This window comes from Schistocerca serialis, chromosome 2 (assembly GCF_023864345.2).
Source record: "Schistocerca serialis cubense isolate TAMUIC-IGC-003099 chromosome 2, iqSchSeri2.2, whole genome shotgun sequence".
In the NCBI taxonomy this organism is placed as follows: domain Eukaryota; kingdom Metazoa; phylum Arthropoda; class Insecta; order Orthoptera; family Acrididae; genus Schistocerca; species Schistocerca serialis.
In genome coordinates, this window is record NC_064639.1 from 260157544 (window position 1) to 260182315 (window position 24772).

The 24772-nt window shown below is 42.3% G+C and overlaps 1 protein-coding gene across 1 annotated transcript in view; it reads right to left on the bottom strand.

Annotated features, from left to right (window-relative positions):
- Positions 1-22785, bottom strand: part of LOC126457022 (lactosylceramide 4-alpha-galactosyltransferase-like) — a 121256-nt gene extending 98471 nt beyond the window's left edge. Inside the window, exon 1 of the mRNA XM_050092995.1 lies at positions 22483-22785. The gene's annotated coding sequence lies outside the window, so the exon portion shown is untranslated. The remainder of the gene's footprint in view (positions 1-22482) is intronic.
- Between the last annotated feature and the right edge of the window lie 1987 nt (positions 22786-24772).

Consider the following 24772-nt stretch of genomic DNA (forward strand, 5'->3'; position numbering starts at 1 on the left):
AAAAAGATGGTAATTGAAATTTCGTTGAAAGATCTCCCCCCACCGAAAAACACCTTTGTTTTAATCATTACCACCCCAACTAGATTATCATGCTTCGCACTTCTCCGATGTTCTCTTGTCAATTCTACCTGGTAAGGTTCCCTTAAAGCACAGCAATACTCTAGCAGAGAATGGACAAGCTTAGTGTAGACAGTCTCTTTGGTATAGTTACTTCTTCTTGAAAGTATTCCGCCAATAAAGCGCAGTCTTTGGCTTCCCTTTTCCACAACATTATCTGTGTGATCGTTCCAATTTAAATTGTTCGTAATTGTAATTCCTAGGTATTTACTTGAATTGGCAGCTTTTAAATTTGTGTGATTTATCTTGTTTCCTAAATTTAACGGATTCCTTTTCGTAGTCATATGGGTAATATCACACTTTTACTTATTCGGAGACAACTGCCACTTCTCCCACCATCCAGATATTTTGACTAACTCATTTTACAATTGATCTTCTGGTGACTTTACTATACCGTAAATGGCAACGTAATCTGTAAATAATCTAAAAGGACTCCTGAGATTGTCCCTTAAATCGTTTATGTAGATTAGGAACAACAGAGGGCCTATAACACTTCCTAGGGGAAAGCCGCATATATCACTTGTCTTACTCAATTATTTTATGTCTATTACTAGGTACTGTGACCTTCCTGACAGAAAATCACGAATCGATTCGCAACTTGGTTAGAAGTCTCTTGTGAGGAACGGTATCAAAAGCCCTCTGGAAATCTAGAAATGTGGAAACAATTTGAGCTCCCCTTTCAACAGCACTCACTACTTCGTGCGAATAAAGAGCTAGTTGTGTTTCACAGCAACGATATTTTCTGAATCCGTGGTAACTACGCGTCAATAGATCGTTTTCTTCAAGATATGTTGCATAATCCTACTACAGATCGACGTCTGTGATATGAGTCTGTAATTCATCGGATTACTCCTACTTCCTTTCTTGAGTATTCGTGTAATCTGTACATATTTCCAGTCTTCTGGTACGCATCCTTAGCCGACATAGCTCCTGTTTGTAATTGATAAGTATGGGCCTATTGTATCATCATACTCCGAAAGGAACCTAATTGGTGGCTATCTGGACAACTGGCCTTCATTAAATGATTTACGCTGCTTCGCTACCCGAGGAACCGTACTTTTAATTTACTCATGTTGGCAGCTGTTCCTGATTCGAATTCCAGAATACAATCTCACGAAAGAAAGAAGGGAAAAAATCATGCATCATGAATGAATTTTCCAAATGGGACGGAAACCAGTAGGTATGATGATATGTACACACAATCAAATGACTACAATTTCAGAAAAATTTGATGAAAATTTTCAAGAGAAAAAGCATCAAAAACGAAACAAGTCAGTAATGTGTTAGCCCCCTCTGGTCCTCAGGCAAGCAATTATCCCGTTTGGTATTGATTGATAGAATTGTTGGATGTCCTCGTGGAGGATATCGCGCCAAATGCTGTCCAACTGGCACTTTAGATCGTCAGAATCCTGAGATGATCGGAGGGTCCTGCCCATAAGGCTCCAAACATTCTCAGCTGGGGAGACATCCGGTGATCTTGCTGGCCAAGGTAGGTTTTGAAAAGCTCTAATACAAGCAGTAGTCACTCTCGCCATATGCGGGCAGGTTTTATCTTCGACGTAGAATCTCACTGACTGGAGTAGGTCTTCAGTGATGAGTCCCCTTGGTACTGAGCCCAGATATCCAGCAAAGACGTGTCTGGAGACGCTTAAGACAGTTGTGAGATACTCCAGCGCACCATACGACCTGACAATCAGGAGAGATGGTCTGGGGTGTCATTTTTTTTTTTAATAACATGACCCCTTTGGTTGTCATGCGGGCGCCCGTACAGCACAGCGGTACGTCGATGATAGTGTACGAGGTGCTATCCAAAATTTGCGGGACTGGTGCTGCCATCTGTTGGAAACCTTACCTTTGGACTAATGGTCACCATCACCCTCGAAGTAGTTCCCAATCGCACGTACACGCCGAACTCAGCGCTTCTGTCACTGGCCAAACGTTTTCTGGAAGTCCTGTTCTTTGAGGATGTTTATCACTGCCAGCGATGCTTCTTCAATCCTCTCTAGAGTGTCGAACCGACGGCCTTTCAACTTGAGTTTCGGTTTTGGGAATAGCGCGAAGTCGCAATGTGCCAAATCTGGCGAGTACGGTGGGTGGGGTACAGCCGACATGTTATTTTGTGCCAAAAAGGTCCTGGTGAGCAAGGACGTGTTAGAGGGCACGTTGTCATGATGCAGCAGCCAGTCCCCTTGACAGCAAATTTCGGGCCGTCGTCGCCGCGCATTTTCACGGAGCCGTCGCAAAACGTCACACTAGTACGTGGAATTCACAGTTTGGTTGGGAGGGACGAAATATTTATGCACAATTCCCTTGGTAACAAAGAAAACGATGATCATGCTCTTCACTTTGCTCTTCACCTGTCTCGCATTTTTGGGTCTTGGAGAGCCCGGGCTCTTCCACTGGGACGATAGTTGCTTTGTCTCTGGGTCATAACCATAAATCCAGCTCTCGTCTTCGGTGATAACCCGTGACAAGAAGGCTGGATCATCAGATGCGGTCTGACGAAGGTCTGGAGCCGTTGTAAAACCGCCACACACCAAACACAGAGTATTACGAAAATCACTGTGGACACGCAACACGTCCTCCCGGCTGAATGACACTCCGCACACTGACTCATGAGAGATGCAGCTCTCGCCACCTTGAGGTACAAAGATCTACTACTCCTACTTTCCAGATGGCAGCAGCTTTCCCGAAAATTTTGTATTCCACCTCGTATGTCCCGTTTTGTTACCCTTCATGGCAAGCGATCCTGGGCTTAAGGTTCATCGAGACAATGCCAGCCCGCACCCAGCAAAAGTTTGTCCTGCTTGCCGTCGTGCTTGCCACACCCTACCTCGGCCAGTAAGGTCGCGCAATCTCTCTCCAACTGATAACGTTTGGCGCATTACTTTGGGATTTTGATAATCTAACGCGCCAAATGGGCAATATTTGGCACGATATACCTCACAAGGATATTCAACAACGCTATCAATCAATGCCAAGCCGAATAACTGCTTGCATAAGAGCCAGAGGTTGACCAATGCGTTATTAACTTACTCAATTTGTGAAGCTGTTTGCCTTGAGAAATCATCCAATTTTTCTAAAATTGTAATCACGTGTTTGTTTGTACATAACAGCTGCCCATTTCCGTCCCACTCGAATAATTTTCTCGTGGTGCGTCTTAATAATCTGAGCTTGATAGATCCGCTTCAGTGACACTGTCATCGGTAATATTACCGGTGGTATCGTTCAGTGAAAGTACTGATTGTGTCTTGCCGATGGTATACCTTACGTAAGACCACAATCTCTTTCGATATTTCTGTCAGATCATGAGACAGAATTTCGTTATGGAACCTATTAAAAGCATGCCATTGTTAAATTCACGCTATGTTTCGAGCTTCAGTGAAACAGCACCATTCTTGGAGATTTTGTTTTCTTTTTAATTTGGGTTGCTTTTTTCATTGCTTCTGCAATACCGCTCTGTCCTATTCCATGTACTATAGGGGATCAATATCACCTTTCATTAATTTATCCGGTATAAATCTCTTGATTGCTCCATATAACATTTTCTCGAATTTAACCCATATCTGGTCTGCAATTACATAGTTAGTTGGGAAGGGGCGTAGACTGCCTGGAGAAAGCGTCAAGCTATTTTTTATCTCTTCTTTTAAAGAGATGTATTTCGCATTTACTTTTGGTGGATTTGGATGTTGTGGTGGTCAGTCTGGTTGCAATGATCTTGTGGTCATTAATCCCATTATTCGTCATGAGTATTGGCGCAACCTGTGTTCTAGCACAAATTACCGTTATACAAGACGGCGGCTTTTGGCGAGAAAGTGCCACCCCCCCCCCCTCCCCGCCACTCCCCCAGAAAAATTTCGGGAAGTTCAAATTCCAACAGGATAATGCATCACACCAAGGTTATCTCTACTAACCTAAGAAAATCTCAGGAAGATAGGTCACTTGGCCTATCTCCACTTACCTAAGTCACCTGACCGCCACCTCTTCCTAGGAACTGGCGCCAAGTTTGAATTTTGGTGGTAAAGAAAGATCAATTCAGGTATCTCAACTAGGCTAAGAAAATGGCGAGAAAGGAAGGACACTTGAACTAACCGAAATCACCCAACTGCTCCCTCTTCCTAAGGATTCGTGGGAAAAGGACTCGACCTGTGCTGGATGTAAGTTTTTATTTTGCAGGCAGTGTCTCCTCCACGAGATTTAGACCCCATCTGACCTAGTACACATAATACTGACACCAGAGGGTACTGTCATCCCTCCTGTGATGTAATCCAAGATGGTGGTCTGGAGGGGGAAAATGGCGCGAAAATGACTCAGCCTGCCCTGAGATGCTGGATAGCGTAAGGAAGGACTGTACTTCATTTATTTTGGAACAATTTATTTACGGGTGGAGTATAATTATTACACTGATACAAAACACATGCTCTGACATGCCTGGGGGCACACCACAGACCTGTAAACTACTCCTAAATAACGCTCTGAAGACACACAAACAACTAATTTACCGAAATAATTTCAGTACAGGCTTGCAAACTGTTCCTAAATAATTTAGTACATAGATCTGCAGACATGAAATCAACTCGTAAACTGTCCAAGTAACGCATAGCACAACCTACAGAGACACAAAATCAACACGCACAAGCACTGTCCACCACCACCTGTCCAGTAGAGCACACAGGAGGCTAGTGGCAGCCCCCGTGAAGTGATGCAGCCATCAGCTGTCAAACTGCACACAGGTGCCCTCAGGCATTGAGCAGCGACATCCCTTTAATACTTGGTACCTGAAAAATTCCTCTCAAAATATGTGATCACCTAGGCACCTTGATGACACGACCAGACACGTGCACCATCACAGCCACGAGCAGCCACAGGATGTAGGGGAAAGTTGCCTCTATTTTCGAGTATACAGTCACTATTATACTGACGTCACAGATCTCCAAGGTGCGCTTCTGCAGCCCCCATGTGCGAGACACCTCCAGGCAGCACTTGTCTTTACCGTTGATGACAGAATAGCACAGGTTGGTTTGTGAAAAATAAGAACCAAGTTGACATCTGAGGAATTGTAGAGTGTCCCAGAAATAATTAAAGGTCGCTTTCGTAAGAGCTTTCCCGATGTCTCGGCTTGTATACATGGAAATTCTTATCCTAATAGAACCTGTTTACGAAAATAGTGCATAATAACTCAGTTCATCACGTGTTACCCTTCCTGCTCTCAACATAGGCAAACATTCCCACTTCTATGTAGAGAGTCTTATATCCAAGCACAAATACTGTCTTATGAAAAAATCGACCATTATGATTGGCTCTTATTGAATTTACCTGCCGAATTACTGATGCCGCTGGTATCGAAGCACCTCCACCTTTTCTTTCTTTCTACAGACGGGACTTTCGGTGGTAAAATTATTTTGCACAGATCATTATTTTGCATTGACAGTTAAACCCAAAAAGTTGTCTACAGATCATCAAATTCATATGAGACTTACAAGAATATTTTCCAGCGTAACTACAATTAAATGTTACAATTGCTGCTACAGTCTGACGCCGAATGATGTCTACTCTTGATGACTGTGCTTCTGGAATGAATCTCTATCTATAGCCCACATAATTTTCCACATAAAAAATCTCTCTCATACCCTCATGGTTATCGATGTGCTGAATCTATATGGCCCTCATGATAGGACACACAGTCATCTTCTCTACTCATGCCACAACATGATCCACAGTCACTTTACAATGCAATATAGACACATTTTACACAACGTAAGCCACAGTAACTCTACAATACAATATATGCACATTTTACACAAACAGTGCAGTTATCTTTTATATCTGTACAGCACCCAAACAAATTATTGTATGCCTACACTCACACTGGCTATATCTCACAATGCTCCTCAGACCTATGGAAGCACCGTCAGCCTTTTCTTTCTTTTTACAGACATGACATTCAGCGGCAATAAACTAATTTACACTGATCACCATATTGCACCAACAGCTAAACCTCCCAAAGTGCCATACATATCGTCAAATACGGAAAGACTCTTACTCAATTACACTTTACACTGCTCTCCCACTGAGGGCAGTAGCTTGAATATTAGAGCGTGAAACAAATCTCCAACCCAGCAATATATCACTGTGTTCCGTGTTGATGTAGTAAACATACATTTCATATCCTCCGCTACACAAAATCATCCACTTTACATCAGAGCACCCTCAGCAGACCGAAGTCGCTCTCAGATTTGTTCTACAAATTCAGTATCGTTTCCCCTCAGCACAAACACTTTACTGTTTCTGCTCCAAACCTGCTTCCTTGCTTTCTCGCTTTTCTACACACATCTCCAGACTCTGGGATTATAAGAACACACATATTTTCGCATGGTTCGCCATAACATTATACCATTTTCGCGGTACTTCTCGACATCAACTACTTGACAACATCCTACTGATTGCAAGCGCAATATAATCCCCGAGATATAGACTGGAAATTATTTCTCTACAAACCTCAAACATGCAGCCTGCTCTAAACCACTGAGTAAATAAAACAAATAGAGAAAACTGATATGTCCACTTTCGAATACTGATGTCAGTGATGTAACAGACACCAAATCATCCCTATAATTTACAAGCCAACTAAGGTCTTTCTCATGTCTAGAGAACAGGTAAACGTGTCTTCCACATGCTAGATGCACACACCACAATCGATCTTTTCTCAAGTATACAGAGGCGCGAAATGTGCAGAAGCAGTCAACCGAACAATTTTCATGTGAGGGGATAACGGTCCAGCACAAACGAACCTCCATACACAATCTTCTCTAATTTCCATTTTATCAGGAAACACGCCCAACACATACTAAGTGTTAGTTCGCTATGCGGTCGTCTAGACGACGGCAAAGTTACCTGAGATACATTCCTACACTCCAATAGGCCACTGCATTTGGACGTCTGCTGTCGTTAATGGGAAACGTGATTCATTCCCGCCACAGGCCATGCATACACGGAATCATTCTAGAAAACTGGTCACATATATGTTTTATCATTATACTTAGAATTAAATGTTGCGATCACGGTCTCAATTCAATGGCATTTGACAATGAGCGAAGTATCGGGAATACACCCTGCTGAAGGCTGTGGCTCTGGAAATGGAAATATCTGTACCTTCCTTATGACTAGACATAGTCATCTCCTTCACACATGTTGGAATACAAACACATACATTATAAGCCTGATGTCCAAATGTGTACATATCATGCACCCCCCCCCCTCTGCTACTAAGTATAATACTTGACCAATAAGTGATTCCACACGATGCCAAATAATACTAACCGAAAATCAACGATTCGTGGGCATGTCTCTTAGGTTTTTCTTGGGAGTGCTACCACTGTGTCAGAAATTGAGAAGTAAGCAGACAGATGTTAAAAAAACTATCATAACAACTACTGATGTTGCTGTCACAAGCGATCTTGGTTCTACAGGTGCACACAAGTATCCATGTTAAAAGCTATACCCACTTTACGAATAGAGGTACGACATTACCTCTGAATGAGGTAGTTTCTTTCTGGACAAATACCGTGACAGTGATGATAGGAATGTGTATTATCAGACCAACACTTATCCCACAATGCAACCTCGTGATAAAATTACCACATTTTAAAAGTGATTCGACTAAGGAACGTGGTATGTAAGCGATTTTGCGACTCCGTAAGGCCGCCCCAGCTAGATAATTCCACAGTATTTGTAGCACATTCTGTATCGATACCATATCAGAAGTTCTGTGATATATCCACTAAGTTATAGGCGATGACTGATTGAGAAGGAACACAAACAGTAGTAGTAGATGATGTGCTGATTGAGGTCATAAGAAAAAAAAATGTACACAAGCTTCTCAGATCTCTAGTGTTACGCTTTCCGCTAGAAATGATGTCCATGATTTGGAATCGGGTCTTTCCATTCATGCACATACCTGTATTAGATCCTATTGACAATTCCTTTAATGATTACAACCACTACTCAATCATACTAAATCGCATGAGGCGCTCTCCCTGGTCCTGTTTAGTCGTTTCAAACACTGTTTTCTAACACGATTTTGTACAATGCCAAACATTTCGTCTTTCTGCCACAACTTCGAGGCCTGTGCCAGGTTCTAAACTGACATTAAGAAGTTCTGATCCATGGCCTTTCGCAGGAAACTAGACATTGCACGGTGTAAATCATATTCTTACAGCAGATAGCATAACATGCCACATATCGGCTGATTTTAAATAAAAGTCAGTTACAACATAAGCAAATTGGAAGTGTTTTATGGCCTTGGCGTAGGTTTCCTAACTACAGTCCCAAGGTGATTCAAGAGCTCTACATTTAGACTCATCACTATTACTGATGGAATAGCTGATCGCTCCGTGTTCCCTCATATTGCACACATGTATGTTTTGGTGCTATCTACCCCAGAAGGTGCTGTCCATCCACCAAAACTCGTTCCCCAATTCAAACAAGTGCTATACGTCAATCATTATGTGGTAACCAGATGTAAAAGACACCATCGATGTACTCTAATAATAAGCATCACAGTTGACAGCACGAACAATTTTAGCAATTTTACAGTAACTTCAACACTGGCCAATGATGTGACAGCATGTTACCCCAATTTCAGTATTATACCTAAACCACCCCTTCTCCACTTCGCGAGTATCATTGCAAACATGGATAAATGACTATGCAGTATGTCCATTCAGTGTTAATTCTTGAACATATAATTCATCAAAGTATACCAGACAGTGTTCCACATATTTCTATCACCTCGAGCATAGTGTTTAATTTACGATCTATCTTTCTGTGTATGGGACCCACATAGCATTCTCGCTGTCTTACGGTATAATTAGAGAGTGAAAGACCCTCCTCACACTGTCATTGACAACCCATCCTGCAGCACCGTTAGTGAATTAATCTGCAACCGACCAGAAGAAGACCGATACACTCCACATCTCGTGAATGAATGGAGCTTTCTGAGTCCTCACCCATCTTGAGATGCACCCATGTCGAGGAGCTTTGCACTCCTTATCGATTTACAGTAACAAAGTGCTGTGATGTAATAGCAGACAGTTAAGATGCATAAGAAACGAATGATTTTTATGCGTGATGAAGCTCCAGACAGATGGAGTTCGACGCATTTTACGTAAATCAACCAATCTATCAACTCTAAAGTTTTGTTATAGAGTCTAGGATCGACACCTGGAAGGTATTGGTAAGAGAGAACAAAAACACACGCCCTTCTGAGGCTACAACGTTCTGCACTTAAAACAGGCTATAATGTTAGATCGCCTTTATTTCCGACTTAACAGTCGCATAGAATGTATCGTTGTTAATATTTCATTGTGAGAAATATATTTCAAGCACATGACATACATCCTTCGTCCCGGTTTCTCTATGATAAACTATGTTATCGATCTTCCGTAAAACTTTTGCTCTGCGTGATATGAGCAAAATATAGCTTTCCGGCGATGTATAGTGTCCACTGCTCACATCTGACCACGGTTTAGAAATTATACGATGCCTGCATGAGGCCTATACATATAAAATGATCGTTAGTAACAGGAAATACCTCCTACAAGGAAACAGATAAACGTATAGCAACAGCGTCCGACATGTGAAAATTACAAGTCATTCCGTCACTAACACCGTAAACAGCACATCTGTCGGGAAAATGAGTACATGGGGATTGCAGCGCCTCACAAGCTCCTATCACTAACTTAATTATGTCGCTGAAGTCTCGATTTTACACCCAAGATTTGAAAGAGAGGATTGAGTACAGCGCATAAATCAAAGTTCGTTTAGAGGAATGTGTCAAGTTTCATCACACATGAGATGGAAGTCCTCTCATGACCGACAGGCTTACCGTTAACGATCGCAAGAAGAAAGTGCTTTAAACCACATACAGAAAAGCTGACTATGTCAAACGACTGATGCATCCGGACAAAACACTGGAAAAATTGGCCTGCAGCAAGCTCTCCTTCTCTAGAATGCATCAGTCAGCCCTTAAATTGTACCTCGTTACAGCTCCATCTCAATCGATCATCCGGTCCACTCTCTGTTATCCTTTAATGCAGATGCAAATAAGTTTAGATGTGAACGGTTCTCTGTCCTCCTGAAAGCCATCAAATACAGTAGTCAACTTTAGTGTATCATAGGTACCTCAATAGGCATACAGTATAATGCTGCCTCGACGGAAAAACGTTGACTGCCTCCCTGATTCCCTTCGTTTCGATGTCGACGTTTCCTCGGATTCTACATCTATCTACATCTACATCCATACTCCGCAAGCTAGCTGACGGTGTGTGGCGGAGGGTACCTGGAGTACCTCTGCCGATTCTCCCTTCTATTCCAGTCTCGTATTGTTCGTGGAAAGAAGGATTGTCGGTATGCCTCTGTGTGGGCTCTAATCTCTCTGATTTTATCCTCATGGTCTCTTTGCGAGATATACGTAGGAGGGAGCAATATACTGCTTGACTCCTCGGTGAAGGTATGTTCTCGAAACTTCAACAAAAGCCCGTACCGAGCTACTGAGCGTCTCTCCTGCAGAGTCTTCCACTGGAGTTTATCTATCATCTCCGTAACGCTTTCGCGATTACTAAATGATCCTGTAACGAAGCGCGCTGCTCTCCGTTGGATCTTCTCTATCTCTTCTGTCAACCCTATCTGGTACGGATCCCACACTGCTGAGCAGTATTCAAGCAGTGGGCGAACAAGCGTACTGTATCCTACTTCCTTTGTTATCGGATTGCATTTCCTTAGGATTCTTCCAATGAATCTGTGTCTGGCATCTGCTTTACCGACGATCAACTTTATATGATCATTCCATTTTATATCACTCCTAATGCGTACTCCCAGATAATTTATGGAATTAACTGCTTCCAGTTGCTGACCTGCTATATTGTAGCTAAATGATAAGGGATTTTTCTTTCTCTGTATTCGCTGCACATTGCACTTGCCTACAATGAGATTCAATTGCCATTCCCTGCAGCATGCGTCAATTCGCTGCAGATCCACCTGCATTTCAGTACAATTTTCCATTGTTACAACCTCTCGATATACCACAGCATCATCCGCAAAAAGCCTCAGTGAACTTCCATTGTCGTCCACAAGGTCATTTATGTTTATTGTGAACAGCAACGGTCCTACGACACTCCCCTATTTGCTCAGGATTATATTGCTAAGAGGTCACATAAAAAAAAAAAAAAAAAAAATGGTTCAAATGGCTCCGAGCACTATGGGACCTAACTTCTGAGGTCATCAGTCCCCTAGAACTTAGAACTACTTAAACCTAACTAACCTAAGGACATCACACACATCCATGCTCAAGGCAGGATTCGAACCTGCGGTTCCAGACTGTAGCACCTAGAACCGCTCGGCCACTCCGGCCGGCTAAGAGATCACACGTCGAGTTTACTCTTGTACTAGTTGCTTAAAATAATTTTCGGAGAAAACATTTAGTGCAGTTTCTGACGATGTTTTACACATACCACCGACTTTTAAAAAAAACACATTTTTACGATCATATTGAGGGCAGACTGAAGTAAGAACCAGCTATTGTGTAAGTGGGATACCTATTTGAGATGATACTCATGTTCTACATCTACACCTACATAAATACTCCGCAAGCCACCATACTGTGCGTGGCGGTGGTTACTCTGTACCAGTACTAGTCATTTCCTTTCCTGTTCGACTCACAAGTAGAGTGAGGGGAAAACGACTGTCTGTATGCCTTCATATGAGCTCTACTTTCTTGTAGCATATCTTCGTGGTCCTTACGTGCAATGTATGTTGGCGGCAGTCAGCTTCAAACGCGGATTCTCTAAATTTTCTCAGTAGTGTTTCTCAAAAAGAACGTCGCCTTCCCTCCAGAGATTCCCATTTGAGCTCCTGAAGCATCTCCGTAACACTTACATGTTGTCCAAACTTAGCAGCAGCAAATCTAGCAGCCCGCCTCTGAAGTGCTTCGATGTCTTCCTTCAATCCGACCTGTTACGGATCCCAAACACTCGAGCAGTATTCAAGAACAGGCCGCGCCAGCATCTTACATGTAGTCTCCTTTACAGGTGAACCACTCTTTCCTAAAATTCTCTCAGTAAGCTAAAGTCGACCATTCGCCTTCCCTGCAACAGTTCTCACGTGCTCGTTCAATTTCATATCGCTTTGCAACGAATTACCCAGATATTTAAACGACTTCATGGTTTCAAGCAGGACACAAGTAATATTGTATCCGAACACTGCAGGTTTGATCTTCCTACTCATCCGCATTGACTTGTATGTTTCCACACTTAGCGCTAGCTGCCATTCCTCACACCAACTTTTTGTCTAAGTCGTCTTGTATCTTCCTTCAGTCACTCAACTTCGATACGTTTCCGTAGACCACGGCATCTGCAAATTGCCGCAGATTGCTGCCGACCCTGTCCGCCAAATCATTAAATACATAACAGCGGTCCTGTCACACTTCCCCTACATAAAGGATTCTATTATTTAAGAAGTCTTCGAGCCACTCACATACCTGTGAACTTATTCCACATGCTCGTACCCTAGTTAACATCCTGCAGTGGGGCACGGTGTCAAATGTTTTCCGAAAACCTAGAAATTTGGAATATGTCTGTGGCCCTTCATTCATAGTTCGCAGCATGTCATGTGAGAAAAGAGCAGGATGAGTTTCGCATGAGCGTGGACATAAACTTCTCAGTCTCAAGAAAATTTATTATATTCGAACGGAGAATATGTTCAAGAATTCTGCAGCTAACAGAAGTTATGGATATTGGTCTGTAATTTTGCTGGGCCGATCGTTTACCCTTCTTGTATTGGAATTACCTGCTCCTTTTTCCAGTCGTTTGGGACTTTGTGCTGGGCGAGGGATTCATGCCGTAGAGTACTCTTTGTAAAATTGAACTGGAGTTCCATCTGGACCTGGTAATTTATTTAATTTCAAACCTTTCAGTTGTTTCTCTACGCCAGGGATGCTTATTACTATGTCGTCGATACGGGAGTCTGTCCAATGGTCAAATGATGGTATGCTTGTACGATTCTCCTGTGTGAACGATTTCTTGAATGCGAAATTTAAAACTGCGACTTTTGTTTTGGTATCTTCAACTGCCATACCAGACTGTTCAACATGGGACTGAATAGAAGCCTTAGACCCGTTTAGCGATTTTACATAAGACCAGAATTTCCTCGGGTTCTCTTGCCAGATCTTTTGCTAAGGTGTGGCGGTGGTAGCCGTTGTATGCTTCGCGCGTATCTTTTCACAGACGCCCGAATATCTAATAACCGTCGCTTGTTATTTGTGCGTTCCCTTTTGAATCGAGAGTCCAACAGCCTCAGCATCTTCCTAATATCGTAATATCGTTATTATGGTTCTTTTCCGTCCTTTATCCACTTACTAGGCCTATAACTCTCCAGATCATGATTTTTGCTTAAACTTTATTCATAATTCCTCTACATCCATATCACTGGGACTAAATGATGCCAATTCACCGCCTAAGTGTGACACTAATAACTGCTTATCTTCACGCCTCACTGGAAACACTCTAACCTTCTTGACTGATTTATTAACTTTCGTAATCATGGTTGTTATACAGACCTCGACATCGCTAATCCACGTTTCTATGCTGACATTGTCGATAGGGTCCGGCCTATTTGCAGCGGCAAGTTGTAATACATTTCCAGTGCGCGTGGGCTGCCGAGCTAGCTGCTCGAGATAGTTATCAGAAAATGTGTTCAAAAGTATTTCGAGTGATTGTCTGTCTGTACCACCCGCAATGAATCCACAGACATCCCAGTGTATACTCGATAGGTTAAAGTCGCCTCCAGCTAGAATTGCATGATCTGAGTATTTATGCGCTATTGATCCTAGACTTTCTTTGAATGGCTGTAGAACTGTCACAGCAGAATCACGTGACTAATAACAACATCCAACAATTAACCTGCTTTCACCTACATCTGTTATACGCGATCAGGTAACTTCACTGTCACACTCAACTTTGGCCTCACTATTGCGGTGAACATTCCCCCTCCTATGGTGTCCAATCGGTCTTCCCAATATACGTTCCACGAGTCGCTAAATATCTCCGAGCTTTCCACTTCTGGTTTCATCCATTCGGGAACTTTACGATTACTTGCACAGTTAAAGGTAAAATTATGATAGTCGAAGGGTCTTTATTCTGAACGCCGTTTGACTTCCCTTGCTGCATATCGACTGGCGTGTGTTCATCAGAGCACCTCAACCCACTGCCTAGCCTTAAAAACACTCATGTGCACTCCACAAGTACTCTGCAACATTCTGCAACCCGAGTACCTGCTTAGCTTGTGTAGGGCTTCCATGACCTATCAAGGGGAGTCCTATAAATCCCCATACGATAACGCAAGTCTAGAAATCTACAGCCAAGACCACCACAGAGTCGACGAAGCCTTTGGTTGAGACCCTCCACTCGCTCCAAACCAAAGGACCCCGATCATATCTGGGAACAAGCTGCAAATTGCGAGCTCTACTTGCAGCCCGCGCACGAGGCCAGCAGCCGCCTGTACGAACTGAGGATTGCCTCAGAACCCATGCAATAGTCATCGTTGGTTCCGTCGTGAGCCACAACTTGCAGACTACTGCACCCTGCATTCTCGATCTCCGCAGGCAAGGCCGCCTCCACATCTCGGATGAGGCCCCCAGGGAGACATACCGAGTGCACATTGGCTATCTCTCCAGCCCAGAGCTGTTCAGCAACCCCTTTTGTGGATCAATAAAAGATGTTGTTGTTGCTGTTGTGATCTTCAGTCCTGAGACTGGTTTGATGCAGCTCTCCATGCTACTCTATCCTGTGCAAGCTTCTTCATCTCCCAGTACCTACTGCAACCTACATCCTTCTGAATCTGCTTGGTGTATTCTTCTCTACGATTTTTACCCTCCACGCCGCCCTCCAATACTAAATTGGTGATCCCTTGATGCCTCAGAACATGTCCTACCAACCGATCCCTTCTTCTAGTCAAGTTGTGCCACAAACTTCTCTTCTCACCAATCCTATTCAACACCTCCTCATTAGTTATGTGATCTACCCACCTAATCTTCAGCATTCTTCTGTAGCACCACATTTCGAAAGCTTCTATTCTCTTCTTGTCTAAACTATTTATCGTCCATGTTTCACTTCCATACATGGCTACACTCCATACAAATACTTTCAGAAACGACTTCCTGACACTTAAATCTATACTCGATGTTAACAAATTTCTCTTCTTCAGAAACGCTTTCCTTTTCATTGCCAGTCTGCATTTTATATCCTAAGCCTATAAAAAAGGAAACAGAATTTGGTAGTACCCAGTTCTGAGTACGTCATTTGGTAAAAGCAGGTAAAGAAGCGATATGAAAAGGGGTTATCATGTAAAATCACTATCATTGAAGCGAATTGAAAATTCAGACTCGGCGGAAAGATTCTGGGAAGACGCAGCGTATCTGCGAAGGAAATCGCATACTAGATGTCAGTCTGAACAATTCTAGAGCGTTGTTCAAACGTTTGGAGCCTTATCAATCAGGTATAGCAACAGACATCTAATGAAATTTACACACAAGTTGCTAGGATCGTAACAGGGTACCCTTTTCCGCACGAAAGTGCAGCTAAAATGCTTGGGGAACTCAAATTGGAGACCTTGAAAGAAAGAAAACGGATGTATTCTCGCGATACCTTGTTGCGTAAATTTAGTGAATCTGTAATCAAGGAACAGTGCGTGACCATTCCGCTGCCACTATCGTTTATCTCACGTGTGGAGCATGCGACTAAGATAAGAGAGATTACAGAGGATGCATAGCCGTGGTATTTTTCCCTCTTTCTATACGCGAACGAAATAGGACAGAAATCGCTAATACTGGTAAGGGGTATCCTCCACTATCAACTGCACAGTGGCCTGCGGTGTATACAACCGATGTAGATAACAACATAACATAAACACTGAAGACAAATACTCATCTATATATGTAGACAGATCTAAAAACTCAAACTGTTTGGCAGATACCCGCCGCTCATGCACTATTGTTGAGTTGTCAGGATAGAGAATTCAGCTGTAGACAGCCATTGTGGACTTGTTAAAAAATCCTGGGAACGCTTTTCCATGAAATCAATATCCAAGTGGACATTCCTTCACTCAAGATCGTAATATCGTTTGGGAAGTAGTGCAACGAGTGATATCTTAACAGCCCACTTCACTGTATGCAGCCAGTAATTCCTCAATGTCTTCTTCGTGACAAGAAGACTTCGTTTTCCCCGAAAGTTCAAATGACCCACTTGTAGCTTTCCCATACTCATACTTCTGAGTCCTCCAAATTTTCTTCGAACTTTTTCCCAAGCAATACCTCTCGTGCATCTCGCCCCATTGGTATCTTGGCAGTGGAAATTGTTGGAAAGATACTCGTGAGGTGCTGGAATACTGTTGCGTCTGTATGTCTTAGTATTCCTTTTTAGGAATTATGTAGTCAAATTCAACTTTATGTAGACTGGAGGAAGAAGAACTTTATTTGGTTCATCCCGTTTATTGGATCTCGCTTTATCTTCTGCAGATGTTTATGTTGTTTTTGTTAAACAGGAACCAGGAAACTGAAGGGAGTAATCACGTATGGCGTTCCCCAAGGCTCAGACTTACGTCCACAATTGTTCCACGTACATGTAAACATACATAATATATATTATTCAACAAGTACGATTAGTCCTTTTTGCAGATGACATTAGTATTGCAAGTAACCGTATATTCAGCAACAGAAGAAATGGTAAGCAGTCTTCTCAAAAGTGTAATTGAATGGTTTTCAGCAAACGGTCTGACTCTCAGTTTTAAAGATCACAATATATTCTGTTCTGCACGTCTAGAGGTACTTCAGCAATAATAAGCGTAACACATGGTGAGAAAATCACAAATTTTATGCGTCCCTACTGATGAAAACTTAAACTGGAAAAAATCATTTTTGAGCTCCTAAAACAACTTAAATCAGCCAAATTTGCACTTAGAGTTACCGTAAATCTTAGGGAGAGACAAATCAGTAAGATGGCAGTAATGTGATATGGAATAATGTTCTGCAGTAACTTCATCGCGCAAAAGCGTGCTGTAAGGGCAATATGTGGTGTCACCCATGATCATCTTGCATGAGTTAGGCATTTTGAGTACTGCTTCAAAGTATTTTATTCCCCAATGAAGTTTACTGTAAATAATCCACTGCGATTGAAAAGGAACAATGATGTACGTAATTGCAATACCAGAAGAAGTGACCTTCATTACTCCGCATTAAGGTTATCTTTAGCAGAAAAATTGGTGCACAATGCTGCAGCTAAAATTTCTGATCACTTACCCACTGATGTAAAATGCCTGACAGACAGCAAAGAAAAATTTGAAAACACAATGAACAAGTTTCTCCTTGACAACTCCTATTCTGTATAAGAATTTCTGTCCAACAACTTTAAATGTTCAGCAAGTAGACATATTTACAAATTAAATGTGATGTGTAAGTAAAATGACTCGTTCCACATCATTAAGATTTATCGTGCAAATGATACAGCGTGTTTCAAAAATGACCGGTATATTTGAAACGGCAATAAAAACTAAACGAGCAGCGATAGAAATACACCGTTTGTTGCAATATGCTTGGGACAACAGTACATTTTCAGGCGGACAAACTTTCGAAATTACAGCAGTTACAATTTTCAACAACAGATGGCGCTGCAAGTGATGTGAAAGATATAGAAGACAATGCAGTCTGTGGGTGCGCCATTCTGTACGTCGTCTTTCTGCTGTAAGCTGTGCTGTTCACAATGTGCAAGTGTGCTGTAGACAACATGGTTTATTCCTTAGAACAGAGGATTTTTCTGGTGTTGGAATTCCACCGCCTAGAACACAGTGTTGTTGCAACAAGACGAAGTTTTCAACGGAGGTTTCATGTAACCAAAGGACCGAAAAGCGATACAATAAAGGATCTGTTCGAAAAATTTCAACGGACTGGGAACGTGACGGATGAACGTGCTGGAAAGGTAGGGCGACCGCGTACGGCAACCACAGAGGGCAACGCGCAGCTAGTGCAGCAGGTGATCCAACAGCGGCCTCGGGTTTCCGTTCGCCGTGTTGCAGCTACGGTCCAAATGACGCCAACGTCCACGTATCGTCTCATGCGCCAGAGTTTACACCTCTATCCATACAAAATTCAAACGCGGCAACCCCTCAGCGCCGCTACCATTGCTGCACGAGAGACATTCGCTAACGATATAGTGCACAGGATTGATGACGGCGATATGCATGTGGGCAGCATTTGGTTTACTGACGAAGCTTATTTTTACCTGGACAGCTTCGTCAATAAACAGAATTGGCGCATATGGAGAACCAAAAAGCCCCATGTTGCAGTCCCATCGTCCCTGCATCCTCAAAAAGTGCTGGTCTGGGCCGCCATTTCTTCCAAAGGAATCATTGGCCCATTTTTCAGATCCGAAACGATTACTGCATCACGCTATCTGGACATTCTTCGTGAATTTGTGGCGGTACAAACTGCCTTAGACGCCACTGCGAACACCTCGTGGTTTATGCAAGATGGTGCCCGGCCACATCGCACGGCCGACGTCTTTAATTTCCTGAATGAATATTTCGATGATCGTGTGATTGCTTTGGGCTATCCGAAACATACAGGAGGTGGCGTGGATTGGCCTCCCTATTCGCCAGACATGAACCCCTGTGACTTTTTTCTGTGAGGACACTTGAAAGACCAGGTGTACCGCCAGAATCCAGAAACAATTGAACAGCTGAAGCAGTACATCTCGTCTGCATGTGAAGCCATTCCGCCAGACACGTTGTCAAAGGTTTCGGGTAATTTCATTCAGAGACTACGCCATATTATTGCTACGCATGGTGGATATGTGGAAAATATCGTACTATAGAGTTTCCCAGACCGCAGCGCCATCTGTTGTTGAAAATTGTAACTACTGTAATTTCGAAAGTTTGTCTGCCTGAAAATGTACTGTTGTCCCAAGCATATTGCAACAAACGGTGTATTTCTATCGCTGCTCGTTTAGTTTTTATTGGCGTTTCAAATATACCGGTCATTTTTGAAACACCCTGTACATGGGTCTGACCAGGAGAATTTACTAAAAAAGCTCTGCATTTTGCGTTTTCACCGACACGACAAACGCTCAACTGGCGGAAATTAATCACAAATTACTCCCAACGCAATGTTTATGCTGTCGTAGGCGCTTTATGATGTGGTGTTGCGGAGCAAGTTTGACATTATATTGGGAAGCTACAAGTTTTGGTTTTTCTTTTGAGAGGGACACATCTCTGAGAAGATAGTTTGGTCACGACGGTGAAAGTAGCTGTGGTTCGCTACTGCATATTTCGTGGACACAGTCAAGATCAAAAGGACGTTGTAAGATGCCACTTACAATGTGTACAGCACTTTCCATTTCCCAGCGAATTAGCTCGTCGTGACTGGAAATATGTTATTATGAGGGGGTGACTATAAGGTAGAGTATACATTAACTATTCACTTCTTTTCTGTAGTATCAATTTATGTAAACAACAAAAACATCAGTTGTAACTATCGTTTCACTCCCATTCAACCACTGGAAAGGAAATCACAACTTTTCTTCTTTGTGTATAACGAATTTCATAACCCTGTAGAACACGATACGATACCCCAACTGTATCTTTATCATCGACTTTACATCCAAACCACAGTTAGTACAAATTACATATTCTTGACGTGATCGAACAATGCTGTGATCAGGATGCTAGAGAAACCACGTAAGTAGCAACAGTTGTTTGTATAATTTAAACACTTCCGTGATATTATATATATATGAAATGAAATTGTTAGTATGTACCCAGTCTACACCGTTCTTATACATATATATACTACGGAATTGACGCTCATTTCACGTCTACACGCTATTCTATACGATAATGCAGGGAAATTATGCATATATGCAACTATATTCCGTAGCTTGTCTCCCATATCTGATTAATGAAAATTATAGTACAGTCATTAATATACTCTATAGCTATAACAATACTATTTTTGGGATGCATATAGTTGCCTGGTTAAACAAAACAACGCTCATGCACATTGTAGCAAGTACTCACCACCTTTTCTTAAGACATCATATTTCGCAACACTACCAAAATCAATCATAAGGACAAAGTGTCGGATGTGTCACGCTCAACAGACAAACTGAAACTGCCAGTGAGATGGAAGTATTTAAGACAAGAGGGTGAACGAGATAAGTTTTATCTACGTAAGCGATAGGTGTTCGCTTTGACAGCACAGATAGTAGAGGGTGTCGCACCGTCTCAACTGCTCAAATCCAGCACCGCAAATTGAAGAATGATTACAAAACTATATGTGATTAAGCAAAAAATGCGATTCAAAATCAGGACAGCGCTGTGTAACTCACGGTGAGTTTACTCATCCTATTTTGCTGATCAGTGTTACTGGTAGACACTACTGATCAATGTTACTGGTAGACACTATTTCTTCTAGATTCTGGTTTACAGTAATTTCACCAGACGCATTGTATCTTAAGAGTTACGAAGATTTATGGATTTATACTACAGATTGAATTGCCTTACTCTGTCCACAGCATATTCGGATTTTATCTTATGTGATAAGTTATCTCTTCAGTTAGTAAGAGTAACGGCCTGTCAGACTTCTTTAAGTGAACCAAACCAGTTGCTACTTGCCTCTGACATTGTCTTCCCACTACAAACGACGTTTATTGCTCTTTTCGATAGAAGTTTCGATTCAGTCACGAAAATGTTTCGATATTCATAACCTTGCGACGATGCAGAGCCGTATCAAAGGCTTTTCGAAAGCCAAGCAACACAACTCCGCTATTTACAGTCTTCTCGATCTTGTGGACGAATGGAGTAAGCAGAATGTAACACAATCGAGCGCAAAATATTCCACATTTCGAGTTTTACCATGACGCTGGACGATGCCTTGTTCCAACTACCTACGAAAAGCTGTCGCTAGGCGAAATTTGAATTTTGCGCGCAAGCGTTTCCGAATGAGTTTACCAATCGGTCCGGAAATTGGGCCAGCCTAGGGGAAGATCTGTAGACACCAAAAGAAATGCGAACCACGGGTATTTCGCTGCAGTCAATATAAACAGTCTTCTTTGTAATGATGATGGCGATTTAGGTCTCCAAAAACCAGGTGCGTACCACATTTCATGCGGATGTGACATGTCTTAAGTGGGGTATACTGTTAGAGCAGCCTAGCAGAAGGTCAAAGAACATCAGCGACGCTCATTACTAAAACAACCAAGCAAATCAGTTATCATGCGCTGTCAAGAATATAATCATGAAATGAAACACGACATGGTCGTTAGCGTGGTGCAACGGAAGGTTTCTGGGACAACGTAATAAAGGAGTCTATCAAAATAAAGGTGTCGGTTAACCTAATAAACTGAGAAGGAGGTTTTAATTTAAACAAATTTTGGGGATTAGGCACTCAATTTATTACGATCTCACCAGCTATTTCATCCACCAGAACTGGAAAACCCTGGGACAATGTACGTTTGATGCAATATCATTGTGGTCTCCGAAAACCAAAACAGCATTGACGGCCGTAGTGGGTGTCGGGAATCGAACACGGCTGCAAACAAACCAACGACACTGCACAGTCTGATTGGAGTCCAGGCAGCGAGAACGCATGACGGTTCGCAACACCTGAACAAGACCGAATGGATCGGTCATCGTAATACTGTACATAACAGTGGAAACAACAAAGCTGTTGAAAACAAGGAAGCACAGCATTAGGCGTATCAGTATTTCGAACCGATTTAAGTACCTGCCGTGACATATGTATCTACACACACTTGATCAAAGAATCGAGTTCTTAAGGAATGGTTCAAATGGCTCTGAGTACTATGGGACTCAACTGCTGTGGTCATAAGTCCCCTAGAACTTAGAACTACTTAAACCTAACTAACCTAAGGACAGCACACAACACCCAGCCATCACGAGGCAGAGAAAATCCCTGACCCCGCCGGGAATCGAACCCGGGAACCCGGGCGTGGGAAGCGAGAACGCTACCGCACGACCACGAGATGCGGGCAAGAGTTCTTAAGGAGGTTGACATTCTTCGTATCACTTACTAAGCATTTCAGGCAGAATGAAAATAAAGTAAAGTTTATATTTTTAGAATTCAACAACTTTCTAGACACATCACAGGAACGAAAGCTATTTGTTCATGCAACTGCACTTGTAATCAGCAAGCAACCAAGTAACAAACTTTAAAACGCTGTAAACAAAAGAACTGTCTTGCTGATCTCAAAGGACTTAAAGCAGTATAAATTGCAAATAAAAGGCAAATCTGCTTTTACATACCTGTAACTGCATGTTCCGAATATAGTGCATGGGAAGTGCGCTCTTCTAAACCACTTACTGAAAAGATGTCTTCACAATTAAAAACCTTCAAAATGGCTCATTGCCAGAAATGTGTCATGAAGCTTCTTTGCAGCAAGAAGACTAAATGGGTTAAATGCAACGCATAAGCTTGCTTGTTTTTGGGAACCATACGGAAAGCAATATTGCGTGCGCCTGGTGCGTGCGGCACTGAAAGAGGGGGAACTCGCAGAGCACTGTATCAACAGAAGAGCGATAAACCCACGGGAACAGACGTCGGTGATATGAGCAGCTGTCGCTTCCCGCTTTGAAGATATCCCGTTCTTTCCTATTCACTTAGTCTGCAACATCACCATCCTCATTGCTCGTAATTGTTGTGGGAAGAAACTAACAAATCTCAATTTTGTGGCAGTCTGCAAATATTTTACTCACTGTGGGAAGAAACATGTTGGACGTTCTTTGCAGTACAATATTCCAACTCTCCACTTTCACCACTCTGATCCTTTCTTGAGGAAATACGAACAGCAAGTACACTTTTCCAAGTACTCTCTTCTACTTCTGGACGGGCTGCCTTCCCAATTTTTATAAACAACTAGATGGAGATTTTGGGATCTGACTTCACTTCTGTTTTAAAATTTGTCGTTTGTTACTGTTAACACAATGACAGTTCAGAAAGTGACCGAGTATTTTATTCACACTGAGGGTAAAAGGAAACTGTGTTGTGAGAAAATGAAAATGTCACATGAAAATTTTCGTTGGATGATTTTTTTAAAAGATTTTCGTAAAGTCCTAACCCTACAACAATGTCTAGAATCGATTCGTTCAATTTTTGGGGATCAATCATTTTAAAAAAAGACAGTTTACAATTGGTTTGCAGAATATCGTCGTGTTTCCTTCAGCGAAGACTTCTATGACGGTCGACCAAAATCATTTGTTCCAAAAATCATTGATGCTTTATGCAACACTATTGAAGAGGATCGGTATAGGGCTTCAGTGTGAGACGGGCATCCTTAGGCATAACGAAGACTGCACTACATTTGACTCTGCTCTAACATCAGCTGTGTACGAGATCTGTTCCTGATGGATTTCACACAATTTGACCGAAGTTAAAAAAAGGAAAAGCAGATTTGTGTCAACTGGTATAAGAAAACGTTCAATTAACTTCGTCAGTGAAAACGCAGATTCCATATACAACATCGTAACAAGAGTCGAAACTTGGATTTATTCGTACGAACCAGAAACCAAGCAGCAGTCAACTGTTGGACTGGTCTAAGATGAACCTAAATGAGTAAGAGTGGTTTGTTCACAAGACATTCAAAGAAAATGATCGCTTGTTTCTTTGCCTGCAATGGACGTGTAACTACTGCTTTACAGCATGAGTGTGCACATTGTGGTCCGCTAGTGGTTTTTATGCCGCCCGCCAAGACGACCAGAAAAATCCGCCTTGAACGAAGTGTTCCTTCCCGTGCGCGACGGAAGATTTCCACTAGGTCGGGCACATCAATACGCATGCTATTCGCGCAAACGCAAACCAAGTTGACACTCGGAGTGATGGCTGATGGGAGTGCTCCCACCAGCCACCGCACAGAGTGTTAGCCTGGTTCGCGCGAATTACGAATAGTACGACGCGCAGTGCTTCTCCGGTTGATCTGGCTCACTTCCATTTTGTCTGTGCAATAGTATATAAATTTCCAAATTTAGTAGAAACACGAACCTTCCTAAACAGTGTAAAATAAGTAATGAATGTCGTGTGTATAATGGGATAAGGCCGTGTGTGTGTTGTGTACTGAATCGCTCAGAGCCATTTGAACCATTTTGAATCGCTAACCGTGTTTAAGGAATATAATCCGTAACGGTCTTCCGAAACACAACGCAGCGAATTTGGCTGCAAACTGTCCAAGGAAGAACGGAAAACAAAAGCTTCAGAGTTCACAAATGGGCTGCAGGAGCAACAAACATTATTTATCAAGCAATCCACACTTCAAAATAGCGCTACAGAAGTTTCAAGGTAGCCTATAACCTTGCTAAACTCAACATGCCTTTTTCGGATGGCGAGTTTATTACGAAGTGCATGGTAGAGTGTGCAAGCACCTTGCGTCTGGATGTCAGTAGTGAATTAGGGTCTGTTCATTGTACAAAAGCGTGTAATCAGAATAATTGCTGGAGCTCATTCAAGATCATCCTGCAGACACTTATTTAAAGAGCTAGAAATCTTCACAGTAGCCTCACAATATATATATTCACTTATGAAATTTGTTATTAACAATCCGAA